The sequence below is a fragment of the Cebus imitator genome, unplaced genomic scaffold, assembly GCF_001604975.1.
Source record: "Cebus imitator isolate Cc_AM_T3 unplaced genomic scaffold, Cebus_imitator-1.0 Scaffold167, whole genome shotgun sequence".
NCBI lineage: Eukaryota > Metazoa > Chordata > Mammalia > Primates > Cebidae > Cebus > Cebus imitator.
In genome coordinates this window covers 4,326,962-4,348,467 of record NW_016107482.1, presented here as the reverse complement: position 1 = coordinate 4,348,467, position 21,506 = coordinate 4,326,962, and positions in this window count along the sequence as shown.

Below are 21,506 nucleotides of genomic sequence, written 5' to 3'. Positions count from 1 at the left end.
TTAGCACAGAATCTGGATATAGCAGACACTTGATAAAGGTTAATAATAACAGACACCTACACAGCACTTACTAAGGAACAGGCATTTTACCCATTCATTTAATCCCCACAACGACCCAATGAGGTAAGTAGATCATTGTTATCTCCACTTTACAGATGAGGAAACTAAAGCAAAGACTAGCAAAATGACTTGCCCTACATCAGGAAGAGCAGAGATGGAATTAGAATCCAATAAATCTGGCTTTTGAATCTGTGCTTTTAAGAACTATGACATATCAAATATTATGCACATAGCACCCAACAGTAATCAATAATAGCTGTTATTATTGTTGCTAACAAAGCTTTTTTAATAACTTAAAGAAGGTTATTAAGCCATTAATGTAGGAGAAGACAAGAATATCTGCTATGCGCACTTTTATTTAACACTAGTTTCGCTGTTCTAGTCAATGCAACAAGAAAAATGAAATATTTGAATATTTTTTAAAACTATCGTTTTTAAAGATGTTGACTTTCCAACATGAAAACTTAACAAATCTAAATAGAAAAATGGCTGATTATCAAAAGAAAAGTTCAAATTCAAAAGCTTTCCTATATAGAAGTCATATTAGACAGCATTCTTGGGCATTACGGAGGCTCACAGACGTATTTGGGAGTTGATGCTGGCAGTTGTCTGATAACTCCGTGAAGAATGTTACTCAGAATTCCTCCCAGAACCTCCAGCATGGTAGTGTCAGGATCAAGATAATCCTCAGCTTTCAATATGATCTTCCCTTAGTCCTTCTCCAGTAACCTTCTTGAGTCCCATCATGTTTCCACTAAGAGTTTCCTTAGGATCCTTCTAGCTTATCCAGAAAACCGAGTTGTGCACAACAATCATTTTTATTTTCTTAAAATTTTGTGGGTCAGGAATGGTTCTTACTTGGTCCTTTTAGGCAGCTGCATTTAGACATCAGGTAGAAATAATTATCAGAAAACTTGGCTGGGCTGTATGTTGAAGATGTTGCATGTGCATGGCTGGTGGTTTTCCTGGCTATCAGCTGAGGACTCAGCTATTTCTGTCAAATGGGCTGTCAAATGTGACGTCTCTAGAAAGGTGGTCTCAAAGTAGCTAGACTTCTACACAGTAGCCAGCTTTCCCCAGAGTGACTGCCCAAGAGGATCAATAGCTGTATGGCCTATTCTGACTCAGCCATGAGTCAGAATACGTAGCTTCAGTTCTATCTTACTCTATCTTTTTGAAGAAGTCATGAGCCTTCCAGATTCAAGTAAAAATAATATAATGAATAGAATGGGAGATAGTGTTTGTGACAAAAAGTGACTAAAAGATTAGATCATATAATAATAAAATTTTTGATAGTAATTTAAAAACTTAAGTTAATTATAACTTCAGGTACCACACTTATTTTTCCAGGTTTTGCAAGTATTGATGGTCAACAAGTTCCACTGGACCCTTCTCAGAAACTTGCCATTAGCTGAAAAAGCCATGTTGGCCAAAGCAGTCCTGCTCACTTCACAGAATCTCATTTCTAATGATTGATTGATGTAGAGTATAAACAATTTTCTTCTTAGTGCAATTTAGGACAATTTTGAAATATATTGAAGAATGGGGGTGCACCAAAAGACACCCATTGGATCATCTGAGGAATATACATGTTCTTCCCGTCTTTGTGATATACGAACAGCCTTCTGATGATCAGAATTATCTGTCCTGCCAGGACGTTGATTCCTTTGTCTGCTGGTCTCTTGGCAAGAAGAGTAGAGTCAGAAGTCACCAAGCAGCTGCTGTCACTTGGGTTTACTAGGACTCAGCCGTTTCACTTGGTAGAGTTGTTTTCCATCTAGGAATGAAAATGTCTAAACAGAGTTTGGAAATGGGAGGCCCAGGTTTACCAAGTGAGAAATTTAGAATGATGGTAAATGTTGCCTCTCTTACTTCCACTCCTTGGTTTCATCCATGATGTGATTCTCCTATTGAGTCTCACCATAAACTCCACACGGCCTCTTTCCCTCCAGTGGACAACTCCCTGATTATAGCTCTATGAGACCCTAAGCAGAGGCCCAGGAAAGTGGTGCCCTTTTTCCTCCACTGAAGCTATGAGGCCATGAATGTGAGGAACTACAGCTTGGAGTTGCTGCAGAGCCCTTTCCTGCTCTAGGACTAGAAGAGTCAGCTTTATGTTTTCACTCTGCCAAGCTCTCGTCCTCAGTTATGCAACCAAACACTAATCTAGATGATGTTATGAATGTATTTTGTAGATGCAATTAATAGCTGCAATCTGTTGACTTTAAGTAAAGAAAATTACAAAAAATAATCTGGGAGGGTGGGCCTGATTGCAATGATTTAAAATACCTTAAAAGCAGAAGTTAGATTTCCCTGAGGAAGAAGAAATTTTACATGGGGACAGCAGCTTTAGTTCCTGTCAAAGAATTTCCAGCCTCCTCTTCTTGATGGCCTGCACTATGGATTTCCGACTTCCTTAGCCAGCCCCCACAGTTGCGTAAGCCAATTCCTTGTAACAAATCATATGTATATTAACACATACACATATACATATATGCTTGTGCATGTGTCTCTGTATGAATACACACACACACACACACACACACACACACACACACACACACACAATGATGTATGTCTGCATATCCTACAGGTCTGCTTCTCTGGTGGAACCCTGACTGAGAGAAAGCCTTACTAAAATTTGACAGCTTTTGGTTTTTCCAAAGCCCACCCATTTCTAGTAGAAGCCTGACTTTGTCATAGCAGAACTCTTAACCTTCAACTTTCTTTTGAGCTCTGTTCCTGTTATAATTCAACCTTGGGCTCCAGCCTTAGCTTTTACTTCTCTCCCATTGCAGGGGGTGAGTCTCTTTCTATGTTTCTAAGAAGGCCCTCTGGCCTTAGTCTTCGTTTAGACATGAATCACCTTCAGCCATTCATTGTCCATCTTCAAAGTGTTCAGTGTTCACAGCAACATTCATCCAGTTTTATAGTCCTCATAATTACTAATTCTCAAATATTGCTCAGCCATCTTTTACATGGCACATGTCAATACTTTCCCCTTTCTTGGTAAGCCATTTTGGGTAATTACTGGGGAATGTTTAACAATTACTCTGCTGTTAAATACCAAGGACTGTCCATGCTCCACCAATCACCGATTTTGGGGTCCTCATTGGCTGCCAGCCGGCGAGTTATCTAAGCTCAAAAATTCTCATTTTAGAGTTTTGTCTCTTAGACTCCTGGTGCTGCTTGTCACAGGTTGGATTCCCTGGGAAGCACACACTGAGATGGGAATTTACAAGCAGAAGGTTTATTGTAGGAATGCTTTCAGAATCCACACCTGTGGAGGAATAAAGGTAGCAAGATTGGTCAGAGTAATGCTATAGCAATATTGACATCGGTCAATTCTATATGAAGTTATGCAGCTGGGTTGGCCCTTTAGAGTTATTTAAAGTTGGACAGGGGGGCAGGCATTTATACCCCTATATATATATGTACCAGTCCTCAAATGTGCCTCTAAACCCTGGGAAGGGACAAAAATTATGAGTCAGCTCTGTTTAGATGAAGTCAAGTTCTAAAAAAGAATTCAGCTGAAAGCTATTGGCTGCTAAACCTCCCAGAAGTAGGGAAATGAGTATTTTAGAGCTGGTTGGGGTTCTGGGAGGTACCCCATGACATCCATTACAGCCTAGCATCAAGGCTTATTTTTTTTTTGAGACGGAGTTTCGCTGTTGTTGCCCAGGCTGGAGTGCAATGGCGCGATCTCGGCTCACTGCAACCTCCGCCTCCTGGGTTCAGGCAATTCTCCTGCCTCAGCCTCCTGAGTAGCTGGGATTACAGGCATGCGCCACCATGCCCAGCTGATTTTTTGTATTTTTAGTAGTAGAGACGGGGTTTCACTATGTTGACCAGGATGGTCTCGATCTCTTGACCTCGTGATCCACCCGCCTCGGCCTCCCAAAGTGCTGGGATTACAGGTGTGAGCCACCGCGCCTGGCCAGCCTATTTTTACAGAAAACAATCTACCAGGTTGGGATCCACATGCATGGATCCTATCTTTAAAAATGTCACAGTTTTTATAACTGGGAGTCCCTAGGAATATAATATCCTTGAACTTGACTGAGGTTTTAAAAGTAGTTGTGTTGTCAGAGAAACATGATTTAGAGATAAAGATTTTCTCAACTTCTAAGGCAACTCTAAGATTTCTATCATTGTCACTACAGGAAATGGACTTGTAAAGTGATAGAACGTCTAGAATGTAACTTGTTTCTATGTTTCTGCCTGACATGAACATGGAGGAAATGATGTCAGAGAATAGAAAGTAGGACAGCAAGATTGACTGACCAAGGTTCTTATTCCCCAACTAGTGCAGAGAGATAGGATTCTTCTTGTCCAGAAGTATTCAGCATGTGCTATAGATCAAGGATCTCCCCATAATATTTCCTTTTCTCTGCTTTGTAAGTGGGAGTGTTTGAGATTATTGTGTTCTTCCAGCCAGTTTTAAGTTGGTATGTTTCAGATGATGAAATTGAGTATTTATTCTATTCATAGACCTCAGAATATTGAACTAGGCTTTTAATAGAAATAGATGCAGAATAAATATTCTTTTGATTCAAAACTCATTTCATGGCATGAATCCTTTCATGATTCATTTTGTATTATGAATTCTTTTATAATTCATGATATGTCACGAATCACATCATAACATGTCATTTCATGACATGAAATCAGTATGTATTATCTGGAACTGACTTTGGGCTCTAACCTTTTGGGAAGTGTTGGACATGATTTTAATTGTACATAGATACTTGTAATTTGTTAGAAAGAGCAAATGTTTGAGAAGAAATGTGTGTATGCTTACTGGTCATGAAAGAAAGACTCAAGCTATTGTTTTAATGTTTAGTCTGTTTTTTTTCCAATTACATATCCTCTCCTCTTTAAAATAAATCTTATTATATATCCTTAGTTGGTCAGTGAATCATACAATCTCTCTGTAGTACACCAGCTATACAGTTGAAATGTTATCCACCTTTGGCCAAGAATAGCAACTTCTTGAGTATAGGGTTGATGGATATTAATTACCAACATATACCTGTGGGGCAGAAGTAATGTTCTGCCTCACAATTAATGTTTGAATATTGAAAGACAGGACTTCTTTTTCAGCTAACGTTGCCAAAATGGGAGAACATAAATTATAAATATGGATTACAAAGTGGCCCTCTTTCTCACTGCATAGAAGATGCTACCTGTAAGAAAGAATGAGATCAACGCAGACAGCTAAGAAACAGATCTAGAGAGGAAGCATTGATGGTCATTTAGGCACCTGTCTCCAGGTGTACTCCAGAAATAACTTATAAATCCAGGCTTCTTGGTAGCATGAGGATGTGATTTTTTCCTTTAGCTCAAGCTAGTTTTAGATGGTTTTCTAACCCTTATGACTGAAAAAGTCCTGACTATAGAGATCATCTGTAATCTGTTTGCTACAGCCAATGACCTTTTACCAGCTGTTGTTCTCATTCAGGTCTTCTTTTTTTTTTTTTTCTCCACAACCTTATCAGCATCTATAGTTTTTGACTTTTTTTTTTATTGTTCTTTAAGTTCTCAGGTACATCTGCCGATCTTGTAGGATTATGCACAGGTACACACATGCCCTGGTGGTTTGCTGTCTCCATCCCCCCGTCTCCTTCCTCAGGCACTTCTCCCAGTGTTATCCCTCCTCAACCTCTCTGCCCCCTGCTGTCCCTCTCCTGGCCCCCCACCCTCCAACATGCCTCAATGTGTGATGTTCCCCATCCTGTGCTCATGTGTTCTCATTGTTCAACACCTGCCTACTAGTGAGAACATGCAGTGTTTTGTTTTCTGTTCTTGTGTCAGTTTGCTAAGAATGATGGTTTCCAGATTCATCCATGTGTGTCTCTACAAAAGATGTGAACCCAAAGGATTATAAATCATTCTATTATAAAGACACATGCACACCTGTGTTCATTGTGGCACTATTTACAATAGGAAAGAGCTGGAACCAACTCAAATGCCCATCATTGATAGACTGGACAAAGAAAATGTGGCACATATACACCATGGAATACTATGCAGCCATAAAAAAGATGAATTCATTCAGTTCTTCGTAATATTTCTCCAGGGTAACTGGTTCCTGGCCCCTGATGGTCTCTTACCCGCTCCTCAGACCCTCCCATCTTGGACTATTCAAGAAGCACAATCAGGAGTTTTGAGCTTGGTTCCATTTGTGCCATCAATTTACTGTGTATTTGTTGGTAAATTATCTTACTTACCTAGGCCTTTATTTCCTCATTTCCAGAGTGAGAATTTGACATGAAATTACTCATTCAGCTCTAAAATCCTGCCATTTTATAGCAATAGAAAGTTGGGAGAAGAAATTGTGCATTAGAAGTTGCATAAACTTAAGCATATTATTGATTCAAATGCAGATGCACTCAAGTGAAATAATTTTTAATTTCTCCTTTTTAATGTTGAATAAAGTCATGATGTTCCATAATATGTACACTTATTTTTTTCCAAAACGAAGGGAGGAGAACTTTCTCTTAAAGCTGTGAAGGATCCAACAATGCCCAGTGTCATTGTTGCTTGAATTCCAATTACTGGGGAAGCATTCTGCACATCTTTACTCATCACATTCCAACATGTCATCTCCTCTAAGTGGAACCAATTGTATTAAAGCAGTCGTGAAACTCCAGTCATCCTCCTCCTTTCACTAAAAATGTAATCATAAAAATTTTAAATGCACATATTCATTTTCCTCCCTTTCAACCATGCAAGTACACCTTGGCAATATTCACTGCAAAAATGGTTATCAGGTCTCTATGAAAATCTTAATGGAAAAATTAGGTACACAACAGCCTCCTGCCAAACTAAACATCTGTTTCTATTACTTGGAAAAACAGCTAATATTCACTTTTGCATCTGCCACTGAAAATCTTTCTAGCTTTGTTATTTTTCTTCCTCTCCATTCTTTTCTTCCATTGTATGTGTGAGTGTGAATTAGAGAAAAGAGAAAGGAAGCATTTCCCAGATACTGAAGCTAATACTGTACCAAATATGAAAACTGGAGAATTTCAAGATAATATCTACACACCAAAATAGTCTTGCCTTACTCACATCTAAGAATCTTCCATTTCTTTATTTGTTCCAAGTTAAATGAAATCTGAGTTCAAGATCCTATTTGTCAAAGTAGATAATAAATGTAATATCTTTTTGCTATGGAGAACGCTTACCATTTTGAGATTCATTTTGGAACCCTTAAGCATCACCATATTCCAAAGCATTTGGTTTAGGTCCTATGGCCTGTCTACAATGGTCAGCAGGAATGCAATTGTCTAAATCCGGTTTTTTGAAGTTGACTCCATTACTGTTTCTGTATTAAACTTGTACAATGAGATTATTCATGAGATTAGGAGCCTTACCTCCTCATGTGCAGCTTTTCCACTATACAGTGTCACTAACAGAAGTCCTATCACCTTTCTCAGGAGGAGGGTAACTAATACTTTCACCTGTGGCATCTTTTCCCTCCTCCACTTGCTTCCTAGTTTAGACAGGAGTTTAAAAATATCTATACGCATATATCTACATATCTATCTGTCTATCATCTATCATCTACCTATCTCTATCTACATATCAGTCACCTACCTATCTGTCTATCTATCTATCTATCTATCTATCTATCTATCAACTTTGGCCACACTTAATCTTTAAAACTCTCCTTCTCTAGGTTTTGAAAACTAAGGCCAGGGTAGGTTGTTTTCTAGGAGTTTGTAAACTTCTGTTTTGAAACAAGCCAGATAAAAAACAATAAATAACCCTCTCAGTAAAAGGCCTGGTTATATTTGGGGGGCTGGAGGGAAGGAAATGACCATTACCTGTACTACTAATACAGTGTAGTGGGCAGGAAGACAAACTGTGCTCACCTGGGTTCAAATCGCTACTCCTCCACTTAGTTGTGTAACTTTGGGCTGATTACATAAACTCTCTTTGCATGTTTCCTTACTTATAAAGTGAGGACATATTGGTACCAAACTGATGGGGTTGCTTTAAGTTAAATAAGCTATTCCATGGAAAGGGCATAGAAAATTGTCAAGTGCCTAGTGAGCACTATAGAAATGTTTCTTATTATTCATCATGTTCTAAGCCTGACTTATTTGAACCCAATAGCCCTCAATATGTAATGTACAATCTCACAACAAAGTCTTCAGAATCAGAGGTTTAAATCTTGACTCTATCAAGTGTCAGGCCTTGGGGGAAGCTGTGTAACCTCTGAGCCTTGGTTTCCTCATCTGGAAAATGGAGCTATTAGTATCTATTTACAGGTATTGATCGACTTACGACCTATGCAACTTATGACCATTCGACTTTACGACCACAATCGCTAGCCATGACTGCTCCGCGTCTGGCAGCGCAAACGTTGCCCAGCTGGGCATACGACAGTGCGGACCAGCTTCTGGCAGCACTACCATCTCTGCATGCACCATTTCAACTGTACATATAGCCTGCTCAACTTACGACCAAATCGTGTTACGACCGGTCCGCCGGTCCCAGTCGTGGTCATAAGTTGAGCACTAGCTGTATAGGATGATTGCAAGTATTGAAAGAAATAATGTCTGTGAATCCTTTAGATTTATTGAAAAATGTTTAACCTTTGTCCACAGTGAGGAATTTATTTCCTCCTTTCATGGCACGCTGTCCAACATTATGATCCCACCTTTGTCAAAGGACACCTTGCTTCATCTTCCTTCTGAACCTCTGATTGCCCATTTTCCTGATCACAGGGCTAGATGCAAAGTTGGCACACAACTATCATAAATCCTTGTTGACTTTAGCTAACTCCTCTGGGACTGCAGAAGTAGGCTTAGATGATCTTTCAATCGGCTGTCCCCTGTCATTAGAAGAAGTACACCATCTGTAGACCTGATCTGCCAGCAGGCCTCCACCTCCCCAGCTACATTCATTTTTCATGAAGTAGACCCTCACTGGGAGAGTGTTCGTTCTTGCCATGGATGCTCTGTCTCAAGCCAAGTGACCAGACTGCCTGAATGCAAGCAGATGCAGTGTGCCTGGCCTGGAGGAGTCATCAGAAGGGCCCCCAGGTTGCCTGGGAGGATGCATCTGGTGCCCATGTTGGGCCAAGTTTAACACATGGACCTGTTAGCAATATTAATGACTGTCCTCACATGGACCCAGCCAAATGTCATTTATATTCAGCAGTCTTCCAACTCACTGTGTGTGGCAAAGCTGAGTGGGTGGAGTAAGCAATGTGCTTTTAATAGAAATAGCATCTATTCTTTGAGGGAACCATGAGGAGCTCAGCTCACATCCATCAGTTTGGTGTTTATTATTGTTTTTAGTCAACCAACTGTTAAAGAGTTCTGGTTTTTGTACTGTGTGCCCAACCTTGGCCTAGGCACTTTGTGAAGTGCCATCGAGGAGAAGAACTGTTTCCCCCAGAATATTGATTTGCAAGCATTCATTCACTTCCCACATCATTATCAAAGAGTGACCATGTGCATTGGTGATAACTGAAGAAAGGATAGAGAACAATGCAGCCTGAGACAGTCATAGAACATTTCATAGCACGAGGGATTAGGCATCGATTAAAGGATGGGACAGACTGGGATAGCTAATGTCTTTCCCGCTTTGGCCCCTTTAACCCATCAATACAAACCGTCAGAGAGATAATGGAAACAGCTTCTCTAGGGACCCATTTTCTCTCTCAGTACTTTTTGAACTGCCTACTGGTTGTTGTTGAAGCTGCAATCCGAGTGTGCTAATGTCTATTTCTCAAACCTAAGTTAGCATTTGGAGGCTGTTGGTAAATAATGTGCTCTGGTTCTCTTATTTCTGGGCATATGGTAGAGATAAACTTTCTTCCCCTTTTGAAATTAACGTATGGCCATGTGACTCACTTTGGCAAATGAAATTGTAATGGAAGTAAACTGTGTTACTTCCAGATGGAAGCCTGAGAGCCACTGTATGACTCCCAACAGCCCTTTCTTCTAACACGTCATACGAGCACATGCAGGAATGGAACCCGTTAATGTTGGAGCTCCTGGTTGAACCGTACTTATGTTTAGTGTGAAGGAAAAGGGCATGCTTGGTGTGCTAAGTCACAGAAATTTGGGAGCTGTTTGTTACTGAGACATAACCTGGCCTAACCTGCCTGAATTGAAAGTATAAGGCAAAATACCAGTTATAATAGAGGACCAGTGTAGTCATGGGCAAAACAGATGGCTGCCTTCCCCAGAGGACAATGGAGTCTCAGAATCCCTCCAATATAAAAAAAAAAAAAAAATTATCTCTCATACCTGTAGTCACAAAGAACCAGTAATTCTCACTTCCAGTATCTTCTCCAAATTATGGCAACATACTTCCTATCAGAATACAAATGTGATCCCATACAGTTGCTCTTTAGTCAGCCTCACAGATTAAGTTTCCAGCTGTTTCCTTCTAGCCCAGTGGTTCTCATTCTCTGTGTTTGCATAGCCCTGTGGTCTAATGCTTCATCCAGACACAATGTGACTCACCTTTTTCCCTTTCTTAACTTTTAATGAGAAGAAGTTGATGAGAGCAGTTTTCTTAATTAAAAAAAATCCTCTATGTATTATATTTAAACCCTTTACCTGGTACTGCTTATTGCTGGTAAAATGTAGTCCTAGATACCATATATAATCATTTCAGTCACAAGTGTCTTCATCTGACATTCTTGATGGTGCCGGAGAAAGAACAAGAAGGTGTTTAGGTCTTCTATGCCTTTAATCAGCTTAAGAAACATTGAATTATTACTCATTTCTATCTTCTAGTTCAAGGATTCACAAACCTGGCTGTGCATATCCTTTGGAAAAGATATATGATATACTAAAAATGAAGGGTTTCAGGAGAAAAGAAAAATTCCCCAGGGAATTAAAGACAAGTAGCTCAGAGCCAGCTCACTGATAGGACTTTGAGACTGAGAGCTTTAAAGTATTCACCTTCAGTGCTGTGCACTTGCAAGAGACATAGGGCACAGGAATGAAGTTTGCATTCTGTAGTTAAAGCGGAGTTCTGGCCCTGGGCAGACAGAAGAGAGTGATACAAGGGAAAGGGCACTTGACATGGTGTCAGGAGAGAAGAGACACCCTGTGTCCACAGACCTTCACAAGGATGGGGGACTGAGGCAGATTGTAAACGCGTAACTTCACAATTTGTTCCAGGACATTCCTCTTTTTGTGTGTGTGTGAGATAAAGGCATAAATCAATAAATAACTTCCCAGCTGCTTCAGGGAATTTCTGCAAGCTGATTTGTCCAGGCAAATATGGCTTGCTTATCAGCTTGCCTATCCAACCTAGTCTATTCCTCAGAGTCACTTCAAGACCCCACTGAATTGTGCTACTAGTCCTAAACTTGGTTCATGACCTTATGAACCAAGTCCAATGACAATTGATTTCTTGCAGTGAAAGATCTGCCTTAAATTACTTGGGCCCAGACCCTAAAACTCTCCATTCTCCCCATCTCCACCTTATGGGATACTACTATGGTTCTGTTGAGGTAGTATTTTTCTTTCTAGCATTAAGAGTTGGTGAAATACAGTAGATTAGGATCATACATTTATCCAAGTCATATATCACCTTCTCTTTGTTTAGAAATGTAAAAGCTGTCTCTTTGACTAATTGCCCAAAAATGGCAAAATATATTCTGAACAGCAAATTTATTTTCTCTCACCTGTTTATTTACACTTATTAATTAACTAGTCCAGTACCAACTGCACAGGAATTCTGGTTCTGTTGATGATACATTTGAACACATTAAAAGGAAACAAATGTGCATGTTTTGGCCAAGGAGTCCAAGTTTCAAAGCCAGTCTGCATTGCATCCTTTCCCAAGGGAAAAGCTCTGTAAAGAGAAGTATAGCTAGTGCAAATAGAAATTCTGTAGTCTCATATGCTGGTGTTCCCTGCTTAAATTATCATTTCCAATTTCATTAGTGTCAAAGAAGTAGATATTTCTGCTGTTGACGATGATCCTATCCTCACAAAATACAAAGATGAATTTGGGGTATTTGGACTTTTCTTTATCAAAGCTCTGGCCGTAACACAATTTTGTTTGCAAATGAAGACTGCTTTTTGGGTTTTATCCATTCTAAAATTAATTAGCCCTTTTCATAATTGTAGCTGGCAAATCTCACACTCCAACAGACGGCAAGGCCACATTTCTGCTAGCTCTCTCATTGCAATGGCTTCTGCAAATCAGATCCATCTCTAACAAACTGGACACCAATTTTAGAATTTTGCTGTCTAAACACAAACAGAGGAAATAAATATCGCTTCTCACCAAGCAACAAACACCCAGCACTTACTGAGCATCTACCAGAGGCAAGAGATTCATTTTATGAATGCTCACAATAGCGTTATGAATTGGGTACTGTGTTTAGGCTCATTTTAAGAGGAGAAAATAGAAGCAGAGAGAGTGTAAGTGAACTGCCCCGTGGCAGCCACTGTAGGATGTGGGGACCCTGGGGTGAGATCTTTACCCACACAACCTGTGCACCTAGCCACATTCTCCACGATGGCCCCTAGTTGATGCATACCAGAATTTATCTTAAAATACCTGCATTGGGATTACTACTTTTTTTTTTTTTTTTTTNTTTTTGAGACAGAGTCTTGCTGTGTCACCCAGGCTGGAGTGCAGTGACACTATCTCGGTTCACTGAAACCTCCGCCTCCTGGATTCTAGCGATTCTCCTGCTTCAGCCTCCCAAGTAGTTGGTATTACAGGCGTGTGCCACTATGCCTATTTTTGTATTTTAGCAGAGACAGAGTTTCACCATGTTGGCTAGGCTGGTCTTGAACTTCCTTGCCTCAGGTGATTTGCCCACCTCAACCTCCCAAAGTGCTAGGATTACAGGTGTGAGCCACTGTGCCCAGTCTTACACTGTTTTTCCTTAAGACAGACAGACAGACAGACAGACTCTCTCTCTCTCTCTGTCTCTTGGAATGGCTCTTTATTTTACATTGTGTAACAAAAGAGGTAGTTTTTTTCCAAATAAAGGGGTGGTCTGTCAGCAGGCAAATGAAAGCTTCTACTTCTAGGAACTGACATGTATTACAGGATCCATAAACTCTTGTGCTATGTGAACAAAGTTGAGCTCTACTTGCTAAGAGGGCTGCCCTCATCCTCTTGGGTCCCAAAGTCACCGAGTCCAGAAGCACTATGTATTGAGTGTACTGTCACTTTTTCTTTTCTCATCAGGGCTGGATGTTAGCTGGCCCTGAACAGCCCTTCTCTCAGGTCCTTTCAGTACCCAATTCCAGCCCTGGGGTTAGGTTAATACAGTACACTCAATAGATAGCGTTCTGTACCATTTTTCTGGAGGTAATGCATTTTATTATTTATTTCCAAAATGGTGCACCCAGTGGTTTTATTTACATTTAGAATTTTTTTTTTCAAATAATATAAGATTGTCCCATTCTTTTTACTTGAATTGGATCATTTGTCCACTGGCACAATAAATGTAAAAGAAAGATGAGATTAGATTAACTTTACTAGTCAGATTGTTATGAAGTCTCAAAGTCTTTAGGAAGAAAACAGAAAGATTACTGTTTTTTTACAACTGGACATTTTTTTTCAGCTGGCCAAGATGCTCTAGAAAACTGGTAGAAATTGTTTTACTTTTAATGTGTACCTGTTCAAGCTTCCTAATAAATTACTGTGCTACACATTTTGCTTCCTATCCTCCCCATACACCTCTACTTAATTTGCAAAATGCAAAGATGCATGCTTCATCTGTGGGTGAATGAGTCTGTTTAATTGGCAAGTTGTCATGACTTTTAGTAATTATGGTTTTTTAACTCTGTGAGAAAAGACAAATGGTACATTATAGCAACATCATTTGTCATTTGGTGTAATGATGATCTCTGAATTATAAGTGCTGTGTGCACTAATGCATCTGTTATTTCTCTGTGACAAATAGGGTGATCAAAACCTCTAATAGATTGTACTCTTTTCTCTTGACAGTTTTGTTTATTCTTTTTTCTGTGTTTAGAAAATCCACTCCCACTCATCAGCCTCTACTAACACCCAAGGCAGGGATACAGAACAAGGACTGAGAACAAACCAAACCCTCCTCTGGAAAGCAAACCAAGGTAAAACTGCAGTCATGACTGGTGCATAGGGTACGCTTACAGGAAACTTGAGAAGGAAAATCAAATAACTGAAGCCACCATTTACTTGACATCAACTCTTCACTAGGTATGCATTATTATCCTTGTCATTTCCAGGGTAAAGAAGGCTGAGGGGTGGGGTTATGGGTTGGGTTTCAAACAAGGTTATACAGCAAAGACATAAACCTTGTTTGCAGCCTACAGACATATACTTTTTCATCTGGATTGACTCTACCATTTGAGCCAACAGATAAATGTGTGTGCATGTGTGTAACATATGCCTTAATATGCCTTAGTTGTGTATTTCATTAAAGTATCAAAATAAGGAGTATAATACCAAAAACAAAAATCAAAATGGTTTTATGTGGGGGAATCCTTTGGGAGAGAGATGGGAGGACAATGGCAGGCACTTAAATTAATTTGCTACATCTTAATTCTATTAATAAAAGGAAAGGAAGAGAAGGAAAGAGAGTGAGTGACTGAAAGGAAGTTATTATGCTTAGTGAAATAAAATATATTTAAATAGAATATTATATTCATGTCACATGTTTATTTCATTTCTGCTGTGTCTCCTTTTCCCCATTGTCTGTCAGAACTTGGTTGGGATCCAACTTTTGTGGAGTTGCCCTCACTCCCCTTTCCTGGGATGAGCTGTGGGGGGGCTAAGGGACTTGTACAAATCACAGAGCATGAGCTCACCTTACAGTGATGAGATGATTCCATTCGGCATAATTAGTTCTATGTGAAAATAAGATCAAAATACCCCTCTGTGAATGCATTCTTAGAGAACCTCATACACAGTTAATTTCCTAAAAGGGCAGATTAAAAAAATTACAAAAGAAAGAAGCTGCATCAACATCTTAATGCAAGTAAGAATATGTTTATAGATCATTAACTGCTCAAGGGTGTGAAAAGAGGGAAATTAAAGCTAAGTGTTAGGAACCACTCTCTACTGAAGTTCATTCAGCAATGAGGATAACATATTCTTAAATTATAATGAAAGTCAACAAGAAAAGTTAATTTTAAAATCAAAGGACAATTTTCCAACCATGTTTTACTAAGAGAAACAGGTTTTGCTTAGTACAGCGCCCTTTTATTAAAAACAAAAGTCAGCAGATGATTTTGATTCATTGTGCTATGACAGCTTTCTTTTTAGAATTTATAACTATAGTAAATCTTATCCTCATTAACTGTAAGATTGTGATTTAAAATACTATGTTGGCTAAATGCAATGGAGTAATCTGGATTTGATCCTGAAACACATAAAGAGTCTTAGTGAAAAAAACTGATGAAATCTGAATCAAGTCTGTAATAATATGCCAATGTTGGTTTCTTGGTTTTGTCAACTATATTGCAGGGGTGGAAAGGTATGGTTTCTTTCCTCACACATCATAAAGATCACAGCAGACACTCCTGTAACAAAAGATGGGTTACCTAGAGAAAAGCAGGCAAATTTATTTAATTAAAGTTTTATGCAATGTGGGAGCCTCAAAAATAAAGACCCAAAGATTCGGGAAATGTGAATTTTTATTCTTAGGTTTGATGAAAAATAGTCAGCCATGTAGAAATGTGACTGGATGAAAGAATGTGATCTCATGTTGACAGCCTGAGGGGACCCCAGCAAGGCCTGTCTGTATGGATTCTTCCTGGCCTCACAGTGACATTCCTTTCCTATGGGTATAGGATAGGATGCCTGTTACATGAGGGCCTTCCAGAGATGGGGAGAGGGTCAGGGAGTGAACTTTCTACATTTTATGGCTGACTTTGGGGAAGAGTTCAAGTTTCTATGACCTGGCTAAGGAGAGAGGAATTCTGATTTCTATTAAACTCTTCAGGGGGAGGAACTGGGGTGGGAATCAGGAGAACAGGAAAAGGTCAGAAAAGCTTTGCTTCTGAGGTTCTTCCAGTCTCCTTTAGCTCAGAGAACTCTGCATGCCAGAGGACCATGATTTGAGATATGTTCTGAGCCCCAACAACACCATGGCAATGTAAGCTGTGGCATTAGTGAGAACTAGGTGAAGTGCATTTGGGAACTCTCAGTACATCTTTGTATATTTTCTACAAACTCAAAATTATTCCAAAATTAAAGGTTTATTAAGTAATTCTATTATGAGGACTAGGGCTTAGGTTAAATATCTAATCAAGTATGGTGTACTCAAAAACTTCCTTTATGTCAGTGTTTGTTTTTAAAAATCTTAAAACTTCTGGGATTTCATTCTTACCTTATAACTATACTTGACTATTTTATAAGTGATGATTGAATATCTTTTTTTTTTTTTTTTTTTGAGACAGAGTCTTTCTCTTTTACCAGGCTCTAGGCTGGAGTGCAGTGGCACAATCTCGGCTCACTGTGACCTCTGCCTCCTGGGTTCAAGCAATTCTCCTGCCTCAGCCTCCCGAGTAGCTGGGACTATAGGCGCCTGCCATCACGCCCAGCTAATTTTTGTATTTTTAGTAGAGACGGGGTTTCACCATGTTGGCCAGGATGGCCTGGATCTCTTGACCTTGTGATCTGCCCACCTCAGCCTCCCAAAGTGCTGGGATTGCAGGCTTGAGCCACTGTGCCCGGCCTGATGATTGAATATCTAATCTTTTATTTATTTATTTTTTCAGTTCTCTTTGCTTATCACTGCCAACATAGTTTTGCAGGAGTATAGCCTGACCTCATTCCATTTTCCCTTGCAACAACTGTTCCCTTGGCCTACTGGAGTTCCTTCCCAAAGTAGATCATCATGTATATGTACATCATCTCCTCTGGCAAATCTCCCCAACAACAAACCTCTTCCCCATTCCTTACTATTCCATCCTTTCCTGACTGTCCACCATCTCTTCTTTGTGTGTGTGCCATTTGAACCGAGCCCAGGGCCTGGCCCACAATTACATCTTCACAAATGTCAGTTCACAGATTTGACCATGGGACACAACCTTCTTAAGGTATAGCAGGTCCTTCCCTAGCTGCTAAGATGTACATATGCTTTGCACAAAAGTGAGCCCCATTATATTCTCAGCTCATTGAGGTTTTATTTAGTGGGTTTAATTGAATAATGTGTTATATTGCTTTCCAATTTAATGGAATATGACTTGTCTTTAATGCAGTTTTAGATTGAATTTTGCCCAGCACTTATTTTTTGAGAAGCATTCATTTCTCCCAAGGTCCCAACACCTAGTGATTTTCAGTTTTGCCAGGGTATCAATGTAGATATCAAGGAATGGATTTCTTCTTCAGGAAACGTTTTTATAGATTTTTGAAGCAACAAATGAAGATGGGATATGATGACTTTCTTTTTCTTTTTTCTTTCTTTCTTTCTTTTTCTTTCTTTCTTTTTCTTTTTTCTTTCTCTTTCTTTCTTTCATTCTTTTTCCCCTTCCTTCCTTCCTTCCTTCCTTCCTTCCTTCCTTCCTTCCTTCCTTCCTTCCTTCCTTCCTTCCTTCCTTCCCTTCTTCCTTTCTTTCTTTTTTGAGACAGAGTCTCGCTCTGTCACCATGCTGGAGAGCAGTGGCGTGATCTGGGCTCACTGAAACTTCCAACTCCCAGGTTCAAAAGATCCTTCTGCCTCAGCCTCTTGAATAGCTGGGACTACAGGTGTGTGTCTTCATGCTCAGGTAATTTTTTTGTATTTTTAGTAGATACAAGTTTCATCATGTTGGCCAGGATGATCTCAATCTCTTGACCTTGTGATCCACCTGCCTCAGCCTCCCAAAGTACTGGGATTACAGGAGTGAACCACCGTGCCCGGCCAGACTTTATTTCTTTATTTTTTATTCTAGAAATCATTCTTGAATTGCCTAGTTTTATATCATTTATTTATTCAATTGATAATATTTATTATATACCTACTTTGTTCTAGGCACTATATTGGGATAAAGCAGTGACAATGGACAGACCTGGACCCTCCTGGCCAACCATACATTCTAGTGTGTATGTGTGTGTGTGTGTGTGTCTGTGTGTGTTGAGGGGTGGCATGTGAGTGATAAATACCAGAGAAAAAAACAGGTGACATAAAAGACACGATAAGCCTGTGATAGGGCTGCTGATGTGAGTATGATTAAAGACAGTTCTTTAGGAAATTGTATTTGAACTTAGTGTTGAAGGAATCAAAAGAGCTGAGCTCTGAAGAGCAAGGGGCCAATGTTCCAGGCAGACAGAGCAACAATTGCAAAGGCCTGGAGATGGGAATGAGTTTGAGCAAGGGCTCAAGGATCAGAACAGAAGCCCAAGTGGCTGTAATTAAGTGACCACAGGAGAGAGAGGTACAGACAAAGATTGGAGCAGTGGGCAGAGCTGCTTGGCTTTGTTAGTTTTGGCCACATAGCAGAAGGTCTTGTTCCCTTTTCTGGCGGACTCTATGGAGGTTACAAAGAAAAGCAAAATATATTTCTTTTTTCCCAAGGAGCTCAGAGTGTAGTTGGGTTAGTAGACTGCACAAGTAACTACAATACATACAGTGTTTGAAAATAGCCCTTAGATATATCAAGAGTGGTGTGGGAGAGGAGAAAAGGACTCCTCAAGATTAAGGGGCAATCAGGCACACTTCATTTGGCTTTGAAAGTGGGGTTTGATCCTCAAGCATGTGATATATAAAGAAGAGTAAGACACAGTCCTTGCCATGTTATTCTCCATGAACTGCTGGGAGATTCAGGCAGGCAAAGATGATGCAGTGTGGTGAGTGAACTCATAACTGTGTACATGGACATAACATGGCCAGATGTGTTTATGTGTCAAGCGGCATGCACATGATTTCACCTTTATGGGGAGAGAAAGCCAAGGACCTGGTAGAATGTTCAGTTGGAGGAAGGGTTTGAGGAATGCCCAGAAGTGAGAAGATGCTGAGCAGTAATGGAAATTAGATGGCTAAGATGGCAGGGTCACACTCGTGAATTGCTCATGCTGATAGTGTTCATCTAGTAAAGGCAGACTTCCTGTATTGCATTTTATGAATTTGCATACATTCCTCTTCATTATTAGTTGTGCTTTGCACATGGTAAGCATTTGGTATAGTTTCGTTGAACTGTTAAGTATGACAACATATGAACTTCACCATCTACCTCACACTTTCAATGGTTTGTAGTTGCCATACTGCCATCTGAGTGATTTTTCAATATTTCCCCTCAGTAATTAGTTTTACAGAGCATTGCTAGGTGGCCTGTTCAACTTTCTCAGGACTCTTGAGGGTGTCTGAAAAACTAGCAATCCAACAAGGAATTTGACAGAATGCCGTAAAACACATTTCAGACATTGTATAGGTAGCACACATAAAGAGACTAAAAATCTTTGGACAAAACAGATCATCCCAGTCTTGTTGACATCACCTGCCATTTAAATTTGAAACCCCGTGTTTTCTGGGGCCCACTGAGGTGCTGGAAAGTGCCGTGTCTGTTAATCAGTTAGGTCCATTCTCTCACTTCTACTTCTAAAGGGCTCTTCTCTGCTGGTTCCAGCCTTGACCCCTTAGTTGCTTGGTGAGCTTCATATCCTGCTGTAAATTCTGTCGCTGTGCATTCTGCATACAGTGACTTGCACAGCAACAAGGTTCTCTCAAATGGCCCTTGAAGGGTTGAGAAACTTGGTAATTTTCTTTGGTAGTTGGCGTCTTGTCTCTCCTCTTGCCTTTTTCTTATGTCTTCATGTCCTCTTTAGAGATTTATCATCACTGGACATATATATCCCTATGGACATGGGAATATTTTTCAGGGAGCCTGGATAGCTATAAGAAAATACATTTCCAGATTCTCAACTTCCATCTCTATTCATCCCTAAGATTATTCTGCTCAAGGGTCCCTATGTCAGTTCTTCTTCTCCATTCCCTTTTGTTAATTGCTCTTTTTCTACTCTACAGGAAACATGGGGGAAAGGCAATCACCGCTCTCAGCTGTCTGGACAGTGCTCTTACCCAGTGTGTAAAACCTCGGGGGCACTCAACAAAAGGACAAGTTGAGAATGTTTTTTTCCTGAGGACAAGGGCTTTGTTTCTGTGAGGAAGCATGTCCAGGCAAGGCACCATGCCAGGGCTAGGTGGTCAACATCTCAGAATTCTTACTCAGCAGCGAGAAGCTCATAGAAGGAATGTGTGGTACCAAGTTGATGAACTCTAACAATGAAGTCAGACTTTTTCTCTTGGAAGTTTAACCTCTTTGGCTAAGAGATTTGATTGAAGACTGGAATTTTTCACCAACTGAATGAAGAAACTCTGGAGATTTCAATCAAAATATATTTTAAGAATTATAAAACATGTAATATACTGGAAACCATATCTTTTGTAGTTACTAGAATTATGATAAAAATTTCAAATGTCAACCTAAAAATGTATGAAGACCTCATTGGTTTCACAATTTTTCCATGGGGTAAATGGACCAAACAGTTCTCATTGTTCAGCCTCCAGTTCCCACCTGTCCATCCTCTCTCTTTTTAGATTTTCTCTTTCAGTCTCAGCAATGATTCCTCCAAACTTGTAAATGAGATAGAAATAAAATTATGTTTAGAAAGGATTTGAGTACTTAGAATATCATAGGAGACTTTTTCATGTGAAATATGATCCATTTATAAATTCTTTACACAAATAAATAAAGTTGATTCCATGATTTTTTTTCATATCCTGACGTGACCTACTTTTGCAAACATTGTACTTAAGGTATTCAGTTTGCATTTTTTGAGGAATCAAAGTCTTAGGGAGTTAAGTGGCTGCATAATCTATTAGATTATTAATGAGCTTGCAGCTAAGTAAAAGAATAATTAAGAATTAAATAGCAGAAAGACCTAATTCAGGGCCCAATCTAGGAGATGGGGGCACATACGCAGCCCCTAAATCATTAAAAAGATGCTCCCCTACAAATTACTTCTGAATGAAAGCAAATCAGAGTCAAGCCCGTTGTCAGAAATATCCTAGCCTAAAGGAAAAGCTATTTCAAAAGTATGTCTTACTTATTACCAAAGTGTCAAAGGAAAGTTGTGGCATAACCTGCGGATTAAATCAATCATACGCTTGAGATGAAACATAGCCCCCAGGAATATTTCGGTGTGCTAAGATCTATCAAAGCCTTGGCACTAACGGATACACCTTCCCCTCTGGTCAGCAACATGACAAATACACTCTTGATATCAGAAGGCTTGCTGAGATGGGACAGGCATGGTATAATTGCATATTTTCTCATTCTTTGAACATTGGAAGTTGAAATGCACAAGGAAAGTTATCTTAAGTGAGAAAAGCAGCTTGCCAAGCAGGGCCGAGACAAGTGAATAGCATATGAGTGGATAGCACCTTTGCCCAACTTGAAGTCTTTGTGGCATGATGTAAAATGGGACTACTGAGGATTGTGCAATGTGCTCAGAGAAGCAAAGGTGCAAAA